At 39.1% G+C, this 25885-nt stretch overlaps 1 protein-coding gene and 1 non-coding gene across 3 annotated transcripts in view; both read right to left on the minus strand.

Moving 5' to 3' along the window:
• PID1 (phosphotyrosine interaction domain containing 1) overlaps positions 1-25885 on the minus strand; it is a 219926-nt gene that overhangs the window by 73992 nt on the left and 120049 nt on the right. The window lies entirely within an intron of this gene.
• On the minus strand, positions 10399-10512 carry LOC119545050. Its single transcript, XR_005219027.1, has one exon. It is a non-coding gene; the product is annotated as a U5 spliceosomal RNA (small nuclear RNA).

Consider the following 25885-nt stretch of genomic DNA (forward strand, 5'->3'; position numbering starts at 1 on the left):
TGCATAGGTTAAATATGTAGGGAAGTACTTAAACAAATAAATGGTTGTCTATTATTTCACTAAAGGATCTGCTACCTCTATATAAATTCAATATCATATGAAAGGACCAAATAGTTCGAAAACGCAAAGGAGCACATTTCCTCCGATGATGGGATACTTCATTAATAGAAAGTTGGGCATGAAATATATATTCTAATCCTTAAAAGAAGCCATTGAAAATGAAAAATCAGGTTTAGCTGCCATTGTTTACCACTGATTAGAATAAATTCGAGGATACTCCTTTATGTGGACACAATTTTAGTCCTTGTAATGCAAAGACACTGACTTCTGGAAAATTTGGTTTCAACCAATTCTATATGATGGAGACAAAGCCTAAAATAAAATAGCTAAATCATGTGGGACTCAGGATATCAAGACATGGAAAGCCATTCCAGAAATCACTAAAGGTCTTCCCTTCCATGAGTTTCCTAGTAACTGCCCATTAACTCACTGTTAACAAGCCACTGCTTTGAAAGATAAGACTAAATTTCCTGTCTAATGCTAAACAGCAGAACAATTAATTTCACACAATCAGAAACCCTGGAGAAGTGATACAATTAAGATTTAATTTACATCTACCGTCTTGCCTCTTGCAAAACTGTGTAGCCAAGGAGATAGGTGGTGAAATGTGAAATTTACTTTATGCAGGGGAATACATTACACTTTGTGCAGTCAATTGGCAACTGAAAAGCTGTGTATAAATTGAATTTCTGATCAACTGAACAATCATTTCCAACTGCCTTAGAAATACTTCTCTTTCACATTAATCAGTGTTGGCTTCTAAATTCTTCTGTATCTCAGTAATTAATGGGCAACAAACCATGACTTATGTGCAATAATAAACCATATTCTTGCAAAGTGCTTTAATACTTTCTGGAATGAGATGAAGTGAAAATAAATGAACAGATCAGTAGTCAGCAAGGGAAGAGGAAGGGGTAATAAATAGGCTGGTACAGAGATAAAGAAAGAGAGAGAAAAAAAGAGAGGGAGAAATGAATAAACAGTGGCCCATTATCCAAAGGAAAACTTCTTATAAATGAAGGAATTTACTTGTAATATCACTCAATAATAGGTTATCTTATAGTTGGCAAAAATTAAAAGAAACCTTTAGAAAGACCCTGTTACATAGTAAGAATCCAATAACCCAGTAACTGCTCATTGTGTTTCTTTAATTATCTCGATTACCACTTTGAGGGCAGGGATGGTGATACAGGCACTGTGATGGTTAGGTTCAACTTGGCCAGGTTATGTTGTCCAGATGTTTGGTTAAGCAAACACTGGCCTGATTGTTACTGTGAGGATATTTCCTGCATTTATATGATTAGTAAGTTTATTGCATCTATGGCTGATCATGTCTACAATCAGCTAAGGAGACTGCCTTCAACAATGAGAGATGTCTCATCTAAATAACTGAAGGCTTTAAAAGGAGAAGTGATGCTTTCAACAGTCTGAAAGAAGAATTTCCATCTCTACTTCAGCCTGCCAGATTCTCCTGGGGAATTCATTGAAAACCTTCATTGGAGTTCCCAGCTTGCAACCTGCCCTATGGAGTTTGGTCTTGTGCATCGCCACAGTCATGTGAGATGATGTTTATAAAAAATCTCAATATTTACAGATTTCTCCTGTCGGTTCTGTTTCCCTAGAAAACCCTAATACAAGCACCCTCCTAATCTCTCCTCTTACCCTCCCCACAAGCAAAGCACCTCACACTGTTTTCTGCATGAAGTAGGGTGTTTTCATGGATTACTCTTTTGCATCAACCTTGATATCCTGGAACTATGATGGATTCAGAAAAAACAAGGGATTTTCTGGAACCAGTAGGAAAGATTTCTTCATTTACAGACACAAGGATTCATCTATTACAAGCATCTTCTACTCTTCACCCAATGGGAATGGGAAACAATGAATTGGTTCAGGAGATGCTCCAAAATGACCAGCTACTCAGTGCAATTTTATAGCATGGTTAGATGTATCTCCTTTTTCTCTAAATTTGACCACCAGGAACAAGTGGGTGGAGCACATCTTGTTTATGTAACATACACTTGCTCATACTCCTAAAAATTTTCTGCTTAAGTTTAGACACAACAATCTAAGTTTTACTCTGGTTTCTTATAATCAAGTTGCCTATTGCACTTTTTTATTTAAGCTTTTGAAACAGAAGGAAACAATTTTGCTTTAAAGTCTTCTCAAACGAAAATAATGAGACACCATCTGAACGCTAATGTCTTGCCATGTGGTCAACAGACAGGTAACCTCGACTCCACCTGGGAGCTTGTTAGAAATGTAGAGTCACACAGCCCTAGCCAGAGCTAGTGAATCAGAATCTGCATTTTTAACAGGATCCCCAGGTGATGTGTAGGCACATTCAAGTTTGAGATGCTCTCCTCTAGTGTTATTTTACCAGACAACTCTTTCAGTGGCTGTGAAATTATGAAATTCTTAAAAACATTTCTTACTGAAAAATCACTGTGAAAATCGCTGTGGGAATTTAGTAGCAGAATCATGTATTCAAGGAGACTGTGAACCTTCTTCGTGATGAGACACTAAGGGACCTGTTAGGAGCATGTGAACCCAGGTTCTTGAGGCAACAGAAACCCCCGAGCAGTAACACAGTCTGCATTTCTGTGTTCATACTAAGGAGTCAGAAAAATAACATGGAATTTTCCAGGCAATTAGAGAAGTAGAAAAGCCTGTGTGTGTCAGCCACACGCTAGTTGGCGTGTTAATATACTGAAGGCTGTGGTTTTGAACCCCATATAGGCTGAGACCAGGAAACAAACTGCATCATTACCTCCTACCAGCTGCCTTGCAAATGTGTTCTCCCATCATAGAAGGCATCAAGCAAGATGCAATGGATGATTTAGGACCTCCATAAAATTCACCCCAAAAATCACCACCATGCACAAGTTTATAAGGGGGAGCCAGTGGAATATCACCATGAACAGGAAACTGAGGCATTGTCTATTTGTGGAATGGTTATTTTGATATACTTGTATATTATTTGGATCCAGAGGAAACAAGTGCAATACCTGGAATATTCTACATGATGGTCAGGCCCAGTGTCCTCAGATTGTTGAGGAACAGGAAAAAAAAAACCGACAGATCATATCTGGTAAATAAATGGCAGCTGCACGTATTGCATAGCCAGGGCTGTGATGCATCTGCGAAAAGCTGATTCTGCCTTTGCAGCTATCCTACGTTATAAACCACACTTTGTTTCCTTTAAATACCCAAGCTGTGTAAGTTATTGAACCTCACCATACAGAACATATTAAAGAGGACTCCAATTTGTTGCTCAGTAACTAGAGGAGGCCCTCTGCCTCCTTGTGTCAGCTCGAAGATGTTAGAAGAGCGTCTGCCTCATCTGGTGAGCAGATGTCTGGGTTCTCGCCCCACAAGACAACTTCAAGACCAAGTGCCTTTGGAACACAGCAGCTCTCATAGGTCAATTTTACAGGCTTAGTAACTGTGCTAACAAGATCTTTTATTTTTATGTGCTCCGTCTCTTTGTTCCTTGTCCTATGACATGTGCTACGGATGTCCAAATACCTTCCTGGCCAAGTGGGTGGCTCAGGACTCCACCAGGCTGGAGATGTTGGAGCTGGAGTTGGACAGGGCCTGGGAAATTTGAGCTGTTTGGAACCAAAGACAGGATAGGGGAAGACAGCACAGAACATCCTGCCAAAGGGACAGTTCAAGGATAAGAGCTCTATCTAACAGGAAGGGTGAGCGCCTGAGGGAAGGCAAAGTCCAGTGAGGAAAGAGGAGTTAGGAAGGAGGTCCCTAAGCACGTGGGATGCAGAGCCAAGGAGCAGTTGGATTACAGTGGCAGGGAGGATATCCTTATGGGGCAGAGACCAGATAGGAACAGAGATTCCACACTGAAAAGAGCTATAAGATCTGAAACCAAGAAGTTACAAAAAATTTTTTTTAATGTCAGAAATGACAACAGAGAAAAACTCAGTAATTATATGGAAGAAACAAGGAACCCTAAATCTTTGGAGCAAGCAGTTATAGACTATTGTAATTATTAAATACAGTGCATGATAATACTATATAGTGAATAATAATATTACATATAAGGTATCATAACATGATAATTTCTAAAAGGGTTGAACTTTCAACTTTTGAAGGTTATTTGCATAAATATTATATATCATTTATATTTTCTGAGAATTAAAAAAAAAATTATATATGTACACAAACACACACACACACACCCACACACACCCTAAAATCACATTTTAGGAATGCTCTAGTCCTTGGCTTGGTTCTGAAAAATAATGCAAGGTGGGACATTGAGGATAGGTAGTTAATGCTAAAATATATATATCCTCCTTGGCCACATACACCTCTCCCCTCACCCTCACCCCATTTCCCCAAGCTTATGTCTAAATTATTCACCTGGACAGTCAAGAGGGGCCCCAAGCCATCAGGGAAAGCTAGTGGAGCAGCAAATGACAGCAATAGGGGCAGAGCCATCCCATCCAGGTATTGGCACAGGTGGGGCTCAGGTGGAAGAGCAGTTTCAAATAAAATATTGAGGCCTCCTCCTACGGCTCTCCATAGGAAAAGTGACATAGTAGATTAGAATTTTTCTTGTTGCCAAAATTTAGTCACTAAAAGGGATAGTGATGTAGCAATATTTTCTGACCCAGAAATCTACCACTGAAATGTTATGTATTTATTCCTGAGCTGCCTTTTATAAAATAAAGAGGGATGGGGGAATGATACAGAATCAAGGCAAAAGAATTCACACAGGACCACTTTTTTTTTAATAGGTGGGCTTAGCCTCCCCTTTACAACCAAAAGTTGTAAATTCACGCAGGCCCACTTTTGATGCCTCACATCCCAACTCTAAGTAATAGAAAGGAATTACTTTTCTTATCATTTTTCCCAAATTAAACACTAAGTGTCAATGAAACAGCAAAAACAATATTCTAAAATGAGACAGAGGATTAAAGAATTTAATGGACTTACTTTAATTCCTTTTAAGCCTCTTAATAAAGAATAAGTTGATTGAAAAGTGAAACAGATTTGAAAGAGTCTGTCCAAGGCAGCAGTGAGCTGAGTCCTAATCAGGTAAGTTAAATGACAGCGAAATAAAAATAAAGACAATTAGAAATAATTTTGAAATAATCTTTCAAAAAATTGTCTCAAAATGCCAGAGACAAAATTCTAGTTGGCAAGCAAGAAAAGAGAAAAGCTGGCCAAAGATTTCAAAGATGAATATCAGGTCTGAATTCCTGTGACTGAAGGAAAGATAAGTATCCGAATGCCCTAAAAATCTTTAGAGGTGTTTGCTGGTAAATACCGCATTACTCCAGCTATCAGATGGCATATGATAACTAATTCAAAAATGTCCACAAGTCATTTTAAAGGTGTCTAGTGTATTGTTTCAATGCTACAATATACCATCTATTCAAACCTTTCTATTCACATTAGTCAACATACACTATTATTATTATTATTATTATTTACCTACATACAAAACAAAACTAAAACCAAAATCTCACCCTAGACAGGCAGATAAGAAAACAAGAAAAAACAATTTTTGATACTATTGGATATTTTGCTAGTTTCTCTGCTAACGAAAAAATCCTTCTGAAGACTGTTTTGCAAAGCAAATTCCACTGATAGTGTTCATAACTTAAATGTCTCACCCTCCCCAGAAATATACTCGGCAGTATCAATGAACCTCACATCTAAAAATGCTTCTCGTAAATAGAAGTTGCAATTTTTTTACTTATTTTTTTTTTTTTAACAAAAATGAGCCACTTTCTGTGGAAGCCTCACACCTGGAGGGAGCGTAAATATATTATAATCGGCTCACAGATGTCCTGCTACTCAAGAAACCCCTCTTCCCTGACATTGGTTAATTCAGCCTCAATAATGAACAATGTTTTCACCCTGCCTTGGTCTTGGAAGAGTCTCTCTATAGAGATGTCTTAGTTTCCTGGCTGCTAAAACAAATGCCTTACAATGGTTGGCTTAACAACAAGAACTTATCGGCTTATGATTTTGAGGCTAGGAGAAGTCCAAAATCCAGGCATCAGTAAAGCAATGCTTTCTTCCTGAAGACTGTGGCATTCTGGAGCTGACCACTGGTGATCCTTGGTCCTTGGCTCTTCTGTCACATAGCAATGCATATGGTAGCAACTTCTCTTTTCTCTTCCAGGGTTACCTTGACTTCCAGTATCTGCTCTTCCATATGGTTTTCTTTCTGTGATGTTCTCTTTAAGGACTCCAGCAACAGGATTAAGACCTATCCTGATTCAGTTGACCACACCTTAACTAAAAATAACACCTTGGAAAGGTCCTGTTCACCATGAGTTCCCAGCCATAGCATTGGATTAAATTTAGGAATATGTTTTCCTAGGGGATAAAATTCAACCTACCACAATAGGTAAACCCCATTCCAAAGATCTCTATCCCACAAAAGTTCAATAACCTATGCTAAAACCCGAATTCCCACCAGAAGTGAGGATTCTTTAACTTAGGAAACCCTCCCAGCGATTTCAAACATGACTTAAGCTCAAGAATTTTGACTTACTGCCCTTCGGGGAACCACATGCACTGCCTAGCAGGGCATTCTGAAATGAGAGCAATGTGGTCACCCATGTTTTTGAATTGGACAAGGCACCCCATTCCTCTCTTCATCCACTATGTGCATGTGTCAGAGGAGACATCAGGGGTTCCTTGCAGATCTAAAATTCTATACTCATAACAATAAATGAGGCAACACCCTTGGCAAAGGAAGAATAAAAGTGTTCTGATTTAAAGCTGGAATGATCTTAGATATCATCCACTGCCATCATTTTATACACAAGAAAACCAGGAGGGACCAGAAATTAGAGGTAATTTGTTTGAGGTCGCCCTGGCCTTTAGTTACAAAATTAAAGCTAGAACCTAGAAATTTTTTCTCACTCTTCAGGGATGGTTTTGTTACAATCTGAGAAGTACAGCCATCTTTTTGCTGCAAATTTTCTCATGTTGTACTGCACCTGGGCCATGGCAACGATATCTTAACCCATCCTTCTGCCTTTAACTCTGCCAACCTCTCCAATGCTTGCCAGAGATGATCTTTTTAAAATACATCTTGAAAGTCCAGTCAACTACCTGAAGTTCTTTCCACAGCCCCTTGGCTTGACATGCAGATGCCTCTCAGACTGGGTCCCCTGTGCCTTGACAAATTTGTCTCTCTCCATTCTGCTAGAAACAACTTTGGGCCAAACATGCCAAACGTCCCCTTCCTCAGTGTTTTCAACATTCAATTCATAATTCAAAGTTTTTATTCTGGGTAAATCCTGCCCCACATCATTCCATAGTCCCCTCTAAGTTTCAAAAGCACAGCCTTGTAATAAAAATTACCTCGTGCTTTATACTGATGTGCATACACTGGTCTCCCCCAGGCAATTTTGAGTTCCTTGAAATGGGAGCCTGCATCTTATGAATCTCTAGACAACTACACAGTGGATTTTCCAGACATTTTTCTTGGATCTATAAACATTAAATGTCCTGAGTCTTAGTTAATCATTTAACTTGAAAGGTGAGATTTATTTATTGTTGAAAGATTAAAAAAAAATCAGAGTGGAGATTTTCTATTATCTTAATTTTTGTAAGAATAACAGAATATCTAGAATTTTAATCCAATTGGAATCCAGTTTCTTGGTTTACACTGCTCTTTCACCAAAACAAGCAGCTACTGTTTATTCATCTGTGTAAAACCTAAATAATAATTAAAACAGAAAGAACTATAAAAGCAACCAGAAATATAAACATTTTCAAAAACGTACTATAAACTACACACTTCCAAGCATAATTTAAGGAGAGGAGGCACATAGCATGGATCCTGCAAGCAATAATTATTTCCCAATCTGTATTTTTAAGACTTGTCACCTAAGTAGTATTCTCTAGACTGCTCCATTCAAAACCAAGATCCCAAAGCTGCTCCATAAACCATGGAAACACTGATTCATAATAATAATACTCTGGGCATGGCCTACATCATCGAGCACACTGGCAAGGACTTTTTCCATATTTTGTTTTGGTAAAGCCTTGAAATTAATGTTCAGAAACAGCATTTGCAAAAAGTTACTCTGTGGCATTTCTGCTGACCCAGAATGCAGAAGCAAGTGAGTCTGCTGGGTTCATTTTTCACGTTTCATTCTGCCATCCAGCTGGCTTCCAGGTGAACATCACGCTCCCTGGCTTTTTGCCTACCATCCTGATTGCTTCTTCTCAGTTCCTGTGTGAGGTTCTCCTCCTGGTTTCACATGCTGAATATCCTTAGGGCTTGTCCTGGGCTTTCTTGTCTTCTCGCTTGCCCCTTCTCCTTACCATCCTCAGCCTCCCGCATGGATTTATAGAACATCCACAAGTGGGCAGCTTGGGGATGTGTCATCAGTCCAGTTCTCTCTTCTGAGCCCTGGGTCCGTACAACTGACACCAACTTCTCTATCATGCCTCAAGCTTAATAAGTCCAAAAGAATCTTCCCTTCTCTCAGGTCTAACAACCAATCAAATCTGCCTTCAAAACAGACTTCAGATCTACCCACATCTATCTCCACTGCGGCCTTCGCGGTCGAAGCCAACACTATCGCTTGCCTGATTCCATCTCCTGACACATCTCTCCTCATGCAGCCCCCCTGCCTTTGTCCATTCTTCCTTTGCTCCATGTCCTTTTAGTAATCTCACATTGCTCTACAATATAGATCAAAATCTTTTGCATGGTCATCAGTGCTCGCCATGACTGTTTCCCACCTCGTCACGTCATCTCCTTCCACCCCTCTCTCATGTCAGGATTCTGTTTTCAAACATCCCAAGATATTTTCTGCCTCAGGATCTTTGCACAGACATTTGTCTGGGCCTGGAACTCTTCCCCACTCCCTTCTTCCAAGCCTTCACCACCTGCCTTACTGCTACTCAAGTTACCTGGTCTTAGTCAAAGAGCACTTCTTCAGAAGACTTCCCTGAACTCCACACTGGGTCAAGATTCTCTTTTATAGGGGCTCATGGTTCCCTGCACTCTCCTTCAAGCATCCATCCTCATTGCAATCCTGGTTATCAGGTGGTTACAGATGTGCTGCCTGTCTGTCTCCCTCAAAAGCTTGGAAGTTCCAAGAGACTAGAATGGCTCCTCCTTTTTCACCCATTATCCTTAGTGCTTAAAACAGAATCTGGAAGATAGCAACACTGAATAAATACTTGATGAATGAATCAGTAAATCAATGAACCACTGAGAAATCAATGGGACTTATTCAACTTCTTTTACTGCTCCCTTATGAATTCAAACCTCCCATCTCTTTTCATTCACCCAAATGGAGACAAACATTAACGAAAGGAAAATGAAAGTGGTGGTTTATCTGGAAAGTCTTCCCCCAACTCAGGATTGGTGATAATAAACAATATTATTTTTGAGGTTCCCTAGAATATTATTCTCTGTTTCTGCAGGCTTAACAAAGGGATCCTCATTCCTTCTCTTCACATGTTGTACATCAGAAGAAAGCCCAGACAATATAGTTATAGTTAGTATTATAAGATGAAAGATTAAGATCCTGTCTCTCTCTATCAGTGACCAGCTCTGGGACTAAGTTAAGTCATTCAACAGCGCTATGTCACAGGTATTTTTCCTATGAAGGGGACATGCAACCCTCTTGATTTCCGTATTTTGAGATGAGATTATGACAATGCTTCGTAAAAGCAATAGAAACTGCTTAATAGGAAGGAGAAGCCACTATCCACTCCACAAAAATGAGGAAAGAATAAAAAGATACAAGCTGGCCAACTCAAACAATGTTAACATGTTGTTTCTTTGGATAAAAGTATTAAACATAAAAGCTTTTTAAGTAAAATACATTTAGAGTGCAATTCACTTCAAACCCTGCAGAGAAAAGCCAGGTCTCTCCCAGTGAAATGCTGTCTTTATGAATGAGCAGAAGAATACAGTCTTGACCAGTGTAATTATGAAAAGAAATCTGGAGCAAAGAGCCTGGAATGGAGGTCTTTAACCAAGTTTTTGAAACTACACTTACCTGCCCAAAAAATCCAATTGAGGCAGCCTCTATTTCTCAAGTTGCCTCCTAAATTACTACACATACCTGTACTGCCTTTCTCACTCCGGAGGGACTATCAATTTCAGGTTTCAGCTACTACGTAATCTGGTTGGACACATAACTTGGGAACTCATGTAGTCACTTTTTTTTTTTTTTTTAAACAGTTTATTGAGGTAAAGAACCACTAGAGAAGTGGGCACTTAGAGAGAAACTAGGAGAGCCCTTAAGCTCACACACAGAAGGGAAAGACATATGAAGAAAAGAATCAGCTAGAAAAAGAAACCTATTTTTGAACTATTTCATTAGCCCTGCAAATGCAAGGCTTAAAAAAATTAAGTGTAAATGCAAAATTGTTTCTCCAAGGAAATCTTTAGTAAAAGGGGAAAGATTTGTTTGATCTGAAGAGAAACCAGAGTTGTAGTCACTTTTTTTAAAGAATTAAAACTACTATAAAAACTGATGCTGTGGCAGTGGTGATGTTATTTGCATGACACCTTCTATAAGAAAGAACCTTTGCATATATGACTTCATTAAATACATACTACCCTATGAAGAAGTTATGATTTCCTCTGTACATCATTCAAGAAAATATAGCTTAAAGAGTTCAATTCATTTGTTTCTAATTATATGGTTGGTACATTGCACGGCCAAGATCCCCACCAAATTCTGTTCTTTCTACCATACCTTTTTACTCTATAGGAATGATGTATTGCTATGTTAGGACAATGTCAGAATACTTTACTGCACATATTTTGAAAGCTCTCCCAAAATAGTAGCATTCAGCAGATGAAAATAATTCAGATGCTTAACCTCATGTCCTCTATTCCTTACATAATGAAGAAAAATAAAAGTTATTTAGCACCCTCACCGATGGTGATCACTCTTGCTTCCTAAGGGAACAAGAGAATTTCTCCTTTGGTTTAGCAAACTATCTGGAGGGGCCACTTGGAAACACAGTGAGTTGGTAAAAGAGCAACAGAAATAGGACAAGTCAATGACCTTAAACTAATTGGAAAGAAGCAGGAATACAAAACCACCGATCCCTGCTCTTACAAGTCCCTGGAGAGAAAACTGCAAGGTAGGTTGTGTCTCAGCTAATTACTTTTGTAGCTGGAAGGAGGAAGGTCCCCTAGCTGACATCTGGGTTGTAACTATAATATAGTACAACCCACATGGTTTGTAACTATTAGAAACGCTAAACATTCCAATGTAACAGTATTTTTCTACACTTTCCAATGTCAAGAACCACAACCTAGAAATCAAATCATCCAAGGTATAGTCGTCATTCCATCACTCAGTTTTGCTGTTACCACAGATAAGGCCCTTCACCATGAAGACAGTGAATCTCCTTGGGAGAGGGAGTTGGATACGAAGGCCCTTCAAATCTTCTACAGGCTCTCTACTTTTTTGGGCAGGACCCTAGGTTTCCAGAAACTGGGTAAGGAGTAATGACTATTGGGAAATGGGTTTATTCATGCTTTGTGAGGTGCTCTTTTTTCAAACTATATTTTCAGGAGAGTTTATTCATTCAATAAATATTTGCTGATTACCTACAAAAAGCCAGGCACTGATCTAAGTGCTGGGTATAGAACAGTGAATAAGATACACAGGATTTGGCCATATGAGGTTTACATCTATGTAAGAGATAAGCAATAAAGAAATAAATATAAGAGCAAACAGGGAGTAATTTTGGCTTTAAAGGAAAACATATCGGGGGAAGAGCATAGAGAATTATGGGGACCATTCAGTTTTGACTGGTCTTTTCCAAGAAAAGGTCTCATTTGAGAAGAGGCCTAAATGAAGTTGGAGAATGAGTTGTGCAAATATCTGAACTGTCATTTCTTATAAAAATTGCAATTTTCATAAACGCTCCAAGAGAATCAGTACAGGCACACCTAGGAGATATTGCAGATTTTGTTTCCAGAACACAACAATGAAGTGAATATAGCAATAAAGCAGATATTGCAATAAAGCAGATATCACAATAAGTGAGTCACATGAAATTTTTGGTTTCCCAGTGCATATAAAAGTTAGGTTCACATTGCACTGTAGTCTATTAAGTGTGCAATAGCATTATGTCTAAAAAAACAATGTTCATGCCTTAATCAAAATGTGACACAGAGTCACAATGTGAGCAGATGCCATTGGAAAAATTGTGCCAATAGAATTGCTCAACACAGGGTTGCCACAAACTTTCAATTTGCAAGAAACACAGCATCTGCGAAGCATAATAAAGCAAAGCACAATAAAACAAGGTATGCATGTATTCAGTTTCCTTATAATTTACAGCAAATCCTAGTTGAGATAATGAAGAGGTTTTGTAGCTGAAAAGTTAATGGAAAGGTTTATATACTGTATAACAGTTCAGGTCTCTCTTGCATAAAATGGCAGAGAGGTGGGGTTTTTTTACACAATTATTAATTGACTCAACAAAAATTTATGATACCTATCATGTTTAAGTGGAATCCATACAGTATTGGACTTAATGGCCCAAACACTCATATCCATTCACTGTTCTGCAGGGGTGGAAAGTCCAACAGCACTGCATGGGAACTACTACGGCACTCTAGAAACATCTTAGTGTAAACAGTGTGGGATGAAGGCCAGGAGAGACAGTGAGTAGAAATTCAAGGAGCAGAGACTGTCCAACCAGTCAAGAGCTATCAGAGATTCCTTAGAGAGCCTGGAAACAGAGGTTAAAACCCATGTTACAGCATTATGAACTATCAAGACAGCAAAACCTTCCAGGCAGGGTTACGCTTCACTGTTGGAGCTGTGTAAACCATGCCTTACTTTTTTTAGTAACAGTTTTATTGAGTTGTAATTCACATACCAAACAATTTACCTATCTAAAGTGTACAATTCAGTAGCTATTAATATATTCACAAGTTGGGCAGCTATTACTGCTAACTAATTTTAGAACATTTTTATCACCCCCCAAAAGAAAGCCCATACCCATTAGCTGTCACTAGGCAACCAGTAATCTATTTTGTGCCTCTATAGATTTGCCTTTTAAGGACATTTTATATAAATGGAACCATACAATATGTGGTCTTTTGTGAACAGCTTCGTTCACTTAGCATGATAGTTTCAAGGTTCATCAGTGTTGTAGCATGTATCAGTACTTAATTCCTTTTTACTGCCTAACAATATTCCATTGTATGGATATACCACATTCTGTTTGTCTGTCCATCAGCTGGACATTGGAAGAAATGTCTATTTAAATATTTTGTACATTTCTAACTGGGCAATTTGTCTTTTTATTATTGTTTTGTAAGAATTCCTTACATATTCTGGATATAAGTTCCTAATCACACATGTGGTTTGCAAATATCTTATCCAAGATTCTAGTGCACAAAGTAGGCCAATGTCAAGTAAGGCTTCCCTTAAGGAATGCTGTCTTGTCAGGTCAGAATTCTATCAGGCCCCACTATAAGCTAAATAAAGATTTGAAGGTAGCCTAAGAGTCCTTCTCTGTACATGTTTCATAAGTCAAAATCTGGGGCAAAGATAAAGTAGAACGAAATTTTTACTCTTCAGGCATCATGGCAAGTGAAATTTATTGTTTTCTTTTTGACCTTATGAGGAGTTTCAAAAGGGAAGTCTTGTTTTTTTGTTTTGGAGCTCTTTGGTGGCTGCATTAGATGGATATTATTTCCCTCATCATAATCAATCCAGCTGTCCTGTTTACCAAAACCTGGGATGGCACTCCATTTTATTGCTGTGTTGTTCCTTTTCATTTCTCCCAGACATTTTACTTATTTGGGATAAAGGAAAAAAAAAAAGAAAAAGGAATCATAGCAAGAGAAGGAAAAGCAGCAGAAAAAAAAAATCAATGAAAAAAGATTATTGTACTGTTGCAAATGGTTATAAACAAGAAAGAACCCAGATTATATCTGTGGCAGTAAATTCTGATAGGACCACCTTTCATTTGAATTGAAATTTTTTTACTAGAGAAGTTGTGGGTTACAGAAAAATCAGGCATATCTAATTAAATTTTAAACTCTTTCCCTTATGCTTCATGGTTGCCTTTAGTTCGTTCAACAGACCCTGAAAAGGAGATTCAGCGAATATTGTCTCACTTCTGTGGACACATTTCTCACTGATATTTGATGTGCTGTTTAAAAGGAAAAGAACAGGGGTGCAAAAAAGAATAATCAAGATTTAGTCTGCTCTGTTTTCAATTTACTTTTAAAAATGAGAGAACTAAATTAAATATTCTCTTTTGGGGTAAATTTCATATTTGGGGTTAGGGTTACATGTCTCTATGCATATGAATGTTTATCTGCTGGGGTGGGGCAGTGAGGTAAATATTCCCACTATTTAACAAGCTACAATTCTTATTTCTGGTGTTTGGGATGATCACACTTCCTTGTCTCCTTGAAGTTAGCCTTGGCCATAAGACTAGCTCTGGCTATTAAAACCAAGCAAAAGTGAAGTGTGTCCCCCCCCCCCTTTTTTTTTTGGTGAAGCATTTTGCTGAAATGTGGTTCTCTCTGTTCTATCGCACCTGTCACAGCGACTTGTAAATTTCCATATGGTGGTGCTTCCATCAGCCTGCAAGTCTAAAGATGTGAGGCACAGCGCTGCACCAGTGGGTACGTGGCATGAGTAAGAAATAAACTTGCATTATTTTTGTTACTGACATTTTGGGGTTGTTTGTTACAGCAGCACAACTTATTCCATCCTGACCATTAAGGAATGCAAAAAGAGCTGAAGAGCTGCTCTCATTTTTAGTTCCAGTTCTCCTGAATTATTTATGGAGACACTGACAACACAAATCCAATTGGCTCGACCATGCTGCAGAACCTGATCTTAGAAAGTGAATGAAACACCAAACAAAAAACTGCTCAGGGTATAAATTTTACCATACTGAAGTGTGTAAGTAGCTTCCTGTTTCCCTCCCCTCTGCGCTATAAACACATATATCAGAGCTTCCATTCATGGAAATAAAAGCAAGAAGGAGCTAGACAGTTCCACTAAAAATCATTCCATTCCTTAAAGTGTCATTTTTAATGTGGAACACGGAGTGTTTTATCATATTTTATACCTACAACCCATGCAAATTTTCCCATGTATTTAGTATGCTTGTGAGCTCTTCTCCTTGCCTTCTTGCAGGCAGCTTAGACTTTAAGACTGTCTCCATAAAAGAATATTGAGCATAGTAAGCACAATTTGGACCTTCTATTTTCTCAGCAATAGAACTCCAGTTGGGTTCTGAAAGGGCTACAGAGTATGCATTCTTCAGCTACTATTTAGGGAGCAACAGAGGATAATCCACCTTTTAAGTATTTACCAGGTCAATACGCTGCATAGTTATAAAGCTTAATTTCTCCTTACAGCCACCCCAAAGGGATCTTAAAATGTGACTATACAACGTGTTTGAAAGTCTCACACCACAGCTAGATGTAACAACGAATGTCTCTTTCTCAAAAAAAATAAATAAATAAATAAGAAAAAAGTGTTCATAAAAAGATACTCCTGCCCCAAGTCTCTATGAAATAATAATGCAGTCCCGAAGGTGGTAGGATTTTGGAAAAAGAGAAATAAAAAAGAAATGCATTTGGAGCAAAAGTGCTGAGTTTTTCCTATTGTGATACATGAAAAAGATGGATCTGCAGGCAATTTAAAAAGTTTAAATTACAACTTAGAAAGTAATAAGCTTTGGCTCCTGAGATATGCAACCAACTGGAAATGGTCTGGCAAAAAAACCCCCCAAAAAAACAAAAAAACAACAACTTTGTATTTCACATTTCCCAGCTAAATCCCAGACTCACATGCAACACTTAGAATTTAGGAGATAATATGTGAATTATGAATCATCACTCAAGGTGTAGGAACCTGAAATCACTAAGATGACTGCCTGAGATAGAAATAAGCTTTTCCCTTCTTGGGTAAAATACTGATAAAGGGGTTTTAGTCTACACTTTAATTTTTAAACATGATTTCAAAGACAGTGTGTGCATATTCAGAAGCATCATAAATTTTGTGCCTTCCTTTGTACATTTTCCACATTGGGTTGAGGTGAATTTCCTAATATAGTTCCAGGCAGATGGTCACAAGTAAAGGCCCCTGGATGTTTACACTATTTCTTCATTTTATTAGTCAGAGCTGGCTAACTTCTTTAACTAGTAACCCCAACATTTTTGTGGCTTAACACAATAAAAGTATCTTTTTTTTTTTTTTTTTTTTCTCATGCAACACACTAGGGCTAGGCTACCAGTCTGGTAGCTCTCCGCCCAGCTGTGAGAAGAGAACCACGGCTCCATCCATCTTGGGGCTCCACCCTCCTCCAGGTCTTTGGCGCCCTCTCCATTTGGTGGGCGAAAAGAACGGAAGTTCATCCATGCTTTTAATGGGCCAGGCTTGGACCAGGCATCTAATTCCTCTGTCCACACTTCACTGGCTGAAACTCAGTCACGTGGGACACTTACCTGCCAAAGGGCCTGGGAAATATACTCCAGCTGTGTGGAGGGAGGGAAAGGGGAAGGATCTGGCGAGCCCTTTGCTCCCTTGCTTGCTAGCTGTGTGACACAACCCGTCTGTTTTCTGTTCTGCAAAATGCGTATAAAAATTGTATCTACTTCTTATCATTACTGCTCCATTTTTCCAAGGATCCGAAACTGACTAGGTTCTCACAATATAACTTGAATTTTAAGAGATTTAGAGATTAGCAATGTTGCCAGTTTATTTCCAGTTGAGGCTATAATGTATCAGATACCAGCTAGGACACCCCTTTCCTGAATCAACACGCCCAGTACACCAAACACGTCATCAGAAGGTGACATTCTGAGGACAGGTCAAGAAAAAGGACACGGGCCAGTCTCGAGATGTGTTTTTTTCAAGACTGAGTGACCAGGGCTTCTCAATCTCAGCACTATTGACATTCAGGGCTGGGTGAGTCTCTATCGCAGGGGCAGCTGTCCTGTGCATTGTAGGATGTTCAACAGCATCCCCGGCATCTAGCCCCTAGATGCCAGTAGCACCTCTTCCCCCGTTGTGGCAACCAAAAATGTCTCCAGATATTGCCTAATGTCCCTTGAGGGCTAAAATTCTCTCCCTTGAAAAACACTGTTCTAGATCATGGAACAGTAAACTATACAATCCGCTATTTGGTTGGGAATCCCCTATATGCCAGGGTCAGTCTCAATCTCTCTCCTTTCCTCCCTCTCCCCTCTCTCCCTCCTTCTCTCTCTCTCTCTCTCCCTTTCTCTCTCCCTGTCTCTCTCTTTTTCTCCCTCTCTCTCTCTGTCCCTCCCTCCCTCTCTCTCTCTCTCTCCCTCTCCATCCCCCCCCCCCACCGTCCCGCCCCCTCTGTCTCTCTCTGACAATTCTTGGAAAATACTGCCAAGTACCTGCTCTTTGGCTTCCCCCATCTACCCTCTGTGAAGCTCATTCCCTCTGAGGACACCTGCTTCCTTCAGACGTGTCAATGCATCGATGAGGCTCCGTCTTTCATGTAGAGCAAGGTCCGCCAGATGCTCTGTCTGCATCTCCTGTCCCTCCAGGACAGCAATGCTATAGGGTTTTTTAGGGGGTAAATTACTAAGTGATCTTCCAATAAAAGGTAAATGGATTAGGACTTTTATACCATAGTCCACCAAGCTTCAGATATTCTAGATGACTGAAGGGGTTTCCAAGGAGGAATAAAGAAGACAGTGTTTGCAGGCTCTGCACAGGGCACTTGTTTCAAGCAGAATCCAGTTGAGGAAAGTGTATTCCCTTTCAATTTCCTCTAGAAACTCAAATGGAAAAATAGTTTTAAATCTTGGTCCAAATAGTGACAGCACATATTCTCCCTTTAAGTAGCTGTCGCATTTCAGCAATTAGGGAAACATGCTCTGATAGGATAATTGTACAAAGTACCAAGTATTTCAAGCTGAAATGTGCAAAGAGACTTATTTATTACTTTCATTGTTAAAAGGAGACTCTCTGATAAGAAAAAAAAATGTTCAAAGCCAAAGAAGGCTTTTATTGGAATATAGTGAACCTACTCCAGATGACAAGACTTGGAAAACCCAATTTACTTATGAATATTACACCAATACTGCAGTAAGAACCTCCAGCTTTCCTTCATTTCAATTTATTTTTAAACTAAAAGCAATAACCACCATGCATTGAGTATCTATTATTTCCCTTACATTCATTATCTCTAATTTTACAAATACTCTGTAAAATAGATATTTACAGCATAATTTTAAAAGATGAGTGAATTGAGGTTCAGAGAAGGTGAGTGTTTTTCCCTGAGAGGGACAGCTTGGTAAGCAGAGAGCTGGAACTTGAACCCAGATCCTCCTGACTCCAAAGCCAGTGCTTGTGCTTTTCCACCTGGCTGCAATGTCTCCATGGGAAATTAATTCATTGAAAATTCCACATTGGCAGTCACAGGTACTTCTACACACCAAAATCTAAGGGTTGCTATGGTAAGAACATTTTAATTTTCTTTTTATTGCCTTTTCATATCCTAAAATAGTTATCATATTGGGTCCTGAATAAGTAAATTATATTGGATCCCAGCTACTTAGAAAACATTTATTCATTCCTATCTTGGAATAGTAATTTATGCAAACAGTATTATTAAGAGGCCCATTTCTAATAATCGGATTTGACTCTTTTGCCCCAAAATTAGCCATGGCCTCTTTCCTACAAGTATGAGCAGAGAGAACCAAAGGGAAGGTTTCTCTGTCTCGTTTTACCCTGTTCTTGGACTGCACGAGCTAACGAGGGAGACAGGTCCTCTGAAGGGCAGCACCACGGCTGGGTTGTGGTGTTCACACTAATTGCAATGAAAACCTGTCCTGTTGCCCAGTGGGCTCAAGTCACCATGGCAACCTCTCAGCAAGATCGCTCACACAAATTACAGCGAAGAAGCTACTCTGGCTCCACCCGAAAACTGAAGCAGTTGCACAAAGAAGGAAGCCTGTCTCCAGGACACTTCACTCTGAAATAGCCAGGGGCAATCCTGCATCTGTTCAACTTTATCACCAGAATAAATGTCAGTTCGCTTTTATTGACTGGCATTTAAAGCTGTTAAACATGCTACACTTGACCCTTAGTTATGACTAAACTGGTGAATCCCAGCCCTGAAAAACACTCGTATGTCAGGAGGGGTCTGATAAGGAGTCCATCCAATAGCTCTAAAGCCCTTGGCCCATCTGGAAACTTGCAGACACACTTATGCCCCTGCATTCCCATGGTGGGCAGAACTTTTAAACAGTGCACAAGACACAGCAAGGCAATTGAGAGATGGAAAGGATGAAACTACCATGGAAAGGAGCAAAGTGATGCCTGTGTGTCGACAGCAAGAAAAGGACACTCTGCCCTTGTGGAAAGTTCCTGTTTTCTTTTCTTAAGGGAAACAAAATGTGTTTAAAAATCATCTTCAGGAAAGATCACACAAGGAGTAGTAGAAAGTCATTGAGTCATCTGTTGAGAGAAGAAGAGGAAAAGTGGTGATTTGAAATACCCACTGTGGAACATGGCTGAGCAAGTTAATTAGGAAAATAGCCAGCTGCAAGGGTCTACTTGAAGTCGGCCACTATGAACTTAACAGGCAATATCAAACTTCCAGATCCATGTCTGGGTTCTGGGAGGGCTTAATCCATTTTATGTCATTGGCACCTAGCTCAGCTTCTGGCACAAAGCAGATCTCATAAATGTTAGCTGAGCTCAATTAGAAATGGCAACAAACACCTGTAATGTTTGAGCATAAATAAACTTTAAATAAATACTAGACTTTCTATGGCAAAAAAAAAGGGGGGGGGAGGGAATATCATGTGAAAACAGCAAAGAATCACCATTCACATGCAAAAATTACCATGACAGCTAGACTTTAGAAGCAATTTATTTCCTACAAGATTGTAGCTCAGGCAAAATGTCCATTCTCCCAAAGGGCAACAAAAATAAGTACTACAGACATGAATCTCATTAATTAATACAAGTTAGCAATTAAAAGACAAAGGTCTCAGGAGTCATCATAATTCTGAATAAATTATAAAGGCCAACGAGGCAAAATTGAATTCTTTGAAGGGTTCAATGTTTCTGAAAGTGAAAACATAGGTTAAAAGAAGTAGGAAAAGTAGGATGAAAGAAGTACTAACTACTTTCTCTATCTTGAAGTCAATCATTGTCAAGCAACATTGAAGTGAGTGTGGGGAGAAGTTTAGTTATGAGCTAATATTACCAGTCTTGGGCTCCAGAAGTAAACCCTCTCTGTTATTGGGGTTAGCCTGCCATGGGAGAGTGCAATGTATACATTGACGTCTTATAAAGACATTCTCAGGTCCATTTCCTTGAATATTCTGTGTTTCCCTGAAATCCAATGATGGTATGATTTTTTTTTTTTTTAATTTGCTGACTGGCACTTAGTAGGGCCAGATTCTCCTTTGAAAAATGCAAAAACTGTTCACTTACGAGAGAAGAAGGCTTAAGATTAGCTATAGGGAGAGAAGAATATGCTTATCTCAGAGAATATAAGACAATCAGAAGATAAGGGATTTTTCCATCTTCTTAGGGTTGCCTCTCCAATGACCTCTGAGACCCCACCCCACTCTAGGCTCCAAGTATGACCCAGGAGGAGGAGAGCTCTTCACTCCCTGGTCGTTCTGTGACACCGTGACAGGCAGTGACAACTCCCAAGAAATCAAGTGCATGAAGTTATAAAATTGGCTTTCAAACCCCAGAATTCAATAATAAGTAGAGAATATACTTATTCAGAATAAGTAGAGAAAGAAAGAAATGCAAAAAAAACCAGCCTTTGCCATCATTATCACTATATACTTTTTGCTGGCCTTGAAATTTGATACAAACCATCATGTTTATCATTGGCACGTATTGCTAAAACTCTGAAAGAAAATGCTGGAAATTCTCAGTTTCTCTCTGATATGTATCATTTTGTATGAATTAGTTTTTAGATTTGGGTTACAAATTAATCCATGCTTGTTAGATAATTAAACATTTGATTAGGAGCAAGAATTAACATATTACACTAGATTCACATAATTTTAGGAGACAAACTATTTAATGCCAATAAAGAGATTCACCATGGTAACATATTGGCTGACCCATCCAATTCAATATGTAATTCAAAATGATTTTTTCAAGTTATCTAACATTCCAGTCTTTGTCAGATACATCCAAATGTACCATAGAAATAAAAAAAAAAAAAAAAATGTTTCAGCAAAAGATTTTTAAATGTACATTTAAAAATACAGAGATTGAGCAATAAAGTAGAAACAATAAAATATAAACAAACCAACAAAAATAGAGAGAGAGTAGGGGTTGGAGCTGAAATTTTCAAAAAGGATAAAAGGTTGACAACTTTGTTGTGGCAAACAGGATGGGCTTTAACTTTTCTTTATTTGGTGACATTAAATGGTGCATTTAATGCATTTTCAATCTTTCTGGATATCTTGGTAGGATGAGACTGGTTGGAGGCATTCTGACTAGAGCTGGATTTGTTTAAACTGCCCGGCACAATCTATATTAATCAATCCAAGGTCTTCAAGAACAATTCAGTGTGCTACTTCAGGAGCTGGGTGGCATACAATCATTCACAGCTGTTTCTAATTACACCTTGACCCAATAATAACTAAATATTGTTAAAAGTTCTTGCAGTAACTACTTAAGGAGATGCACATGATCAGTAATTGAACGTAACTCTTCCAGGCATAAACCTGCATCAATTAGAAGGTGCAGAAAACACAAACAGGATTCAGCAGGTGGCACTCTTCCCTCAGTCACAACTCCTCACTACGCACGACCTGCGTCTCAACTCTGTATTGTGATGACTTTTGTCAATTTTTTTTCTTGGAATTCTGTGACCTAAGTGAGTATCAATACACAAAACTCAAATATATAGCCTGGCTTCTTTTCTTTGACATACACAATCCAGATGAAAGAACAGCATGCAGATAGCAGGTATAAGAGCAAGGAACAGCTCGATTTCATCTCAAGCCCTTAGATAATTTTAGGTCAGGGACGTGTTAAACAGATTGCTTGAGAGTAAATTAATTCTCCATACCCACTAAAGATGACGTAACGTATCTGACCTTTTCCATTGATGTTAGCCAGGTATTTAAAATGGCCAGAGATCAGGTTTCTCAGCCACAATGCTATTAACATTTGGGCCAGATCATTCTTTGTCATGGGGGCTGTCTTGTGCATTGCAGGGGTTTAGCAGTAACTCTGGTCTCTTCTAACTAGAAGCCAGTAGCATGTCACCAGTTGTGATAACCTACAATGTCTCCAAGTATTAACAGTTGTCCCCTGGGGACAAAGTCACCGCTGGTTGAAAACCACTGGCCCATGAGAAAGTCTTCCTTTATACTAAGGACAGATCTCTGGCTTCATAGCCCAAGATTGAGCTATTTCACTAGCATACTTTCAATAACAATGTTTATTGCCTTTTTTTTAGCTGATTCTAAAGGTTAATGCTTATGCATTGTTGAAATTTCAAAGCTAGAAAAAGCACAAAGATGAAAAAGAAAAGCCACCTGTTATTGTCCCATTCACGATGACTTATAATTTCAAGCATACTATCTTAATTGTTTCAGTATAAAGACACACTTTAGAGTATGTGTCTATAACTCTGATTTATTACAATAGCAGAACCACAGGGTAGCAATATTTTGTGAAAAGCTCTTTTCATCTCTGAATATATTCCATGTTATTAATACTTGACTAAGCCCAATTTTCATGATTATATGGTATTCTTTCCAAGATATATGCCGTAATTTTTAAACCAATCTTTTATCATTGGACTTTTTATCAAATTCTGATTCTCAAGGTAAATGAACATTACCTTTACTTGTTCTTGGGGGTAAATCCCTCAAAATAAAAATTTCGATTTCTGACCTATTTTAGTTATGCCTTTACCCAAGAGCAGCAATGAAGAAACAAACAAGGAAAACAACTGAAGAGAGGCGAGAATAAAGGAAGGAAGGTAGGGAAAGCAAAAAATAAGAAAGGATGAAGAAGGAAGGCATGGGGGTGAGGAGAGAGGTGAAAGAACAAAAGCGGAGGGGGGCAGATTCCAGAGGGAAGCACTGGCAGTAGAAGCTGACTTAGAAACGAACGTGGCTGGCATCGCATCCCAGCTGCTTTTCTTTCCTCTCAGGCTTTGAGCAGTTCCTGTCGTAGTCGTCCTACAAAGGTGACACTACCCGTGCCCACCATTTGGAGAGCATGTGCTTTGAATTCCTTTTCAAGCTCTGCTTCTTCATTCAATTTTTCCCTTGCCTAGCAAACATTGTTGAAATAGTTGCATAAAGTAGAAGCCAGAAACCTTGAAAACTTTACCCAGAGTGAAAGTAGTCAGACCGAAAACATATACTGTTTTATTCCATTTATATGAAATATCCAGAATAGGCAAATCCATTGAGAAAGAAAGCAGATTAGTAGTTGCCAGGGGCTGTAGGGAGAGGAATGGAGTATGACTGCTTAATGGGTATAAGGTTTCCTTTTGGGGTGATGAAAATGTTCTGGAACTAGACAGAGATGACTGTTGTATAACATGGTGAATATACTAAAAGCCACCAAATTGTGCACTTTAAAATGGTGAAATTTATGTTATGTGTATTCACAATAAAAAATATATGTATAGTTGGGAATGAAACAAACAATAAAATGATTTTTAAAAAGCATTTGAGTTGAGGTGGGAAATTTAAACAATAAATAAAAATAAAAGCGAGAAAAGTTCTAGCACTTACTACCTAATACTATCTTATTTTGTCTTCACAACATCTCTGCCAGATAAGTATTATTCCCATTTTACAGATGATGTAAAAGAGACTCAGAGAAATCTAGTTGCTCAGAGAGAAAACTACTACAAGATAGAATGAGAATTTTCTTCTGACTGCAAAACGGGGCCATGCAAACTGCCTCTCAGCCTGTAGCCGTGGGACAAATCCAAGGTTAACAAAGTAGATACAGTTCTTAACTATGGGGTTATTTGTTATCAGCAGCATTTATTAGCCTGGTAAGTTCACTAGACACAGAGAGTCTACGTAGTCATTTAGGTAAGGAGAAAAGCCTGCCCATTTGAAATTTCTCATCTAAAAGGAGGCATTATTTATCAACAGAAAAAGAAACAGGATAGAAACTCAGAACACAAAATGCTAAACCCTTTGTCTGCCCCTATCTAAGTAAGCACAGAAAAGACTGAATCTCCCACTTCTGCCAACTGAGACCTATTCAACCAAATTAACCAGCTACTGGGTTAATTGGGACTGGGACAGAACATGGCAAAAAGACCTAATACAAAGCTTTACGCATATATGACTGACTTCAGAAATATTCTTTCTCCTGCTTCTCACAGTGAAACAGCAAACAGGCAGGAATTGTTGATAAATCAATGCACCTCATGTACAGAAATTGCATTAGCTCACAAAGGGCCAGGACCCTAGTCAATTGCCTATTTTTTGTATTCATTACAGAGAAAAAGTAACCCAGCTGATGCCTCCAGGAGTGACCAGCTAGTTATGTGCACCAGTATCTACTTCTTGTGATTCAGACACGGGCTTCTAGTGTGGTTCCAGATGGGTCCAGTCAATCAGAAAATACACTGGCACCTCCCTCCAACACTGATGAGGATGACAGAAAGACTCAGAAGTGTGAGCTATGGTCCTCAAAGTTATATTCAAATAGACTATCTTATGAAAAAGGTGGCACCTGCCCTGAGGGGTACCTGACGCAAAGCACTATACAAAATGTTTGGGGTGTAATTACCACAAAACATAGGGCTATGCAAAAAACAGTCCCCAGCATGCCCAGTTATCCAAACAGCACTGAACTGGTATTGGGGGGCGGAGGGGGGGGGGTGGGATCAGGTGATGAAGGGGAGGGAGTGGCACAGGGAATGAACACATCTTATTGGATCAAGAAGGAACCTCGGAGCATCAAGAGAAACCTGAAGCCAAGTGCTATGGATTCAACTGTGTTTCTCCAAAAGATATGCTCAAATATAACCCCCAGTCCCATGAATGTGACCCAATTTGGATACAGGATCTTTGAAGATGCTATTAGTTAAGGTGAGGCCAAACTGGATTAGAATGGGCCTTAATCCACTGTAACTGTTGTCCTTATAAGAAGAGTTAAATTGAGACAAACAGGGAGAGAAAATAGCCATGTGACAGAGGAAGACATTGAATTATGCCAAAAGCCAAAGAAAACCATGGATTTGCCAGTAAGCTTTTGCCAGAACAGATTTCAGAGGAAACATAGCCCTGCCAACATCTTGATTTCAGATTTCTGGCCTCTAGAGTTGTGAGACAACAAATTTCTGTTGTTTTAATCCACCCAGTAGGTGGTACTTTGTTATGGTAGCCCTAGACACCACAGATGGGTTGAGTTTTAAGGAGAGAGAGGGCAATCACGTGAAATGTGGGTCTCAGGTTATTATTCTATGGATGACTGGGCAGGTTCTCTGGACTCTTGTCCATTTTTCAGGATATGATCAATATATGCTTATGGATTCATGAATGAAATGAAGCATGAAAAAGTGGTCAGCAAACATGATAGGCAGATCTAAGACGTCCTCCTACAATTCATACCTCCTCCCGTTCTTCTTGCCCTTGTATAATTCAATCCTTTTGAGCACGGACTGGACCTTATTGTGATTTGCTTCTGAGATGTTACTTCCAAATGGAGGTTACAAAAGACTCTGGCATCTGTCTTGCTCGTCAACTCTTGCTCTCATGCCTACTTATTCTGAAGGAAGCCAGCTGCCATGTTACCAGTCGCCTTATAGAGAAGCCCTCTGGAAGGGCATTGAGGAGGTCTCTGACCAAGAG

Source organism: Choloepus didactylus, chromosome 9, assembly GCF_015220235.1.
Source record: "Choloepus didactylus isolate mChoDid1 chromosome 9, mChoDid1.pri, whole genome shotgun sequence".
NCBI classification, from domain to species: Eukaryota; Metazoa; Chordata; class Mammalia; order Pilosa; family Megalonychidae; genus Choloepus; species Choloepus didactylus.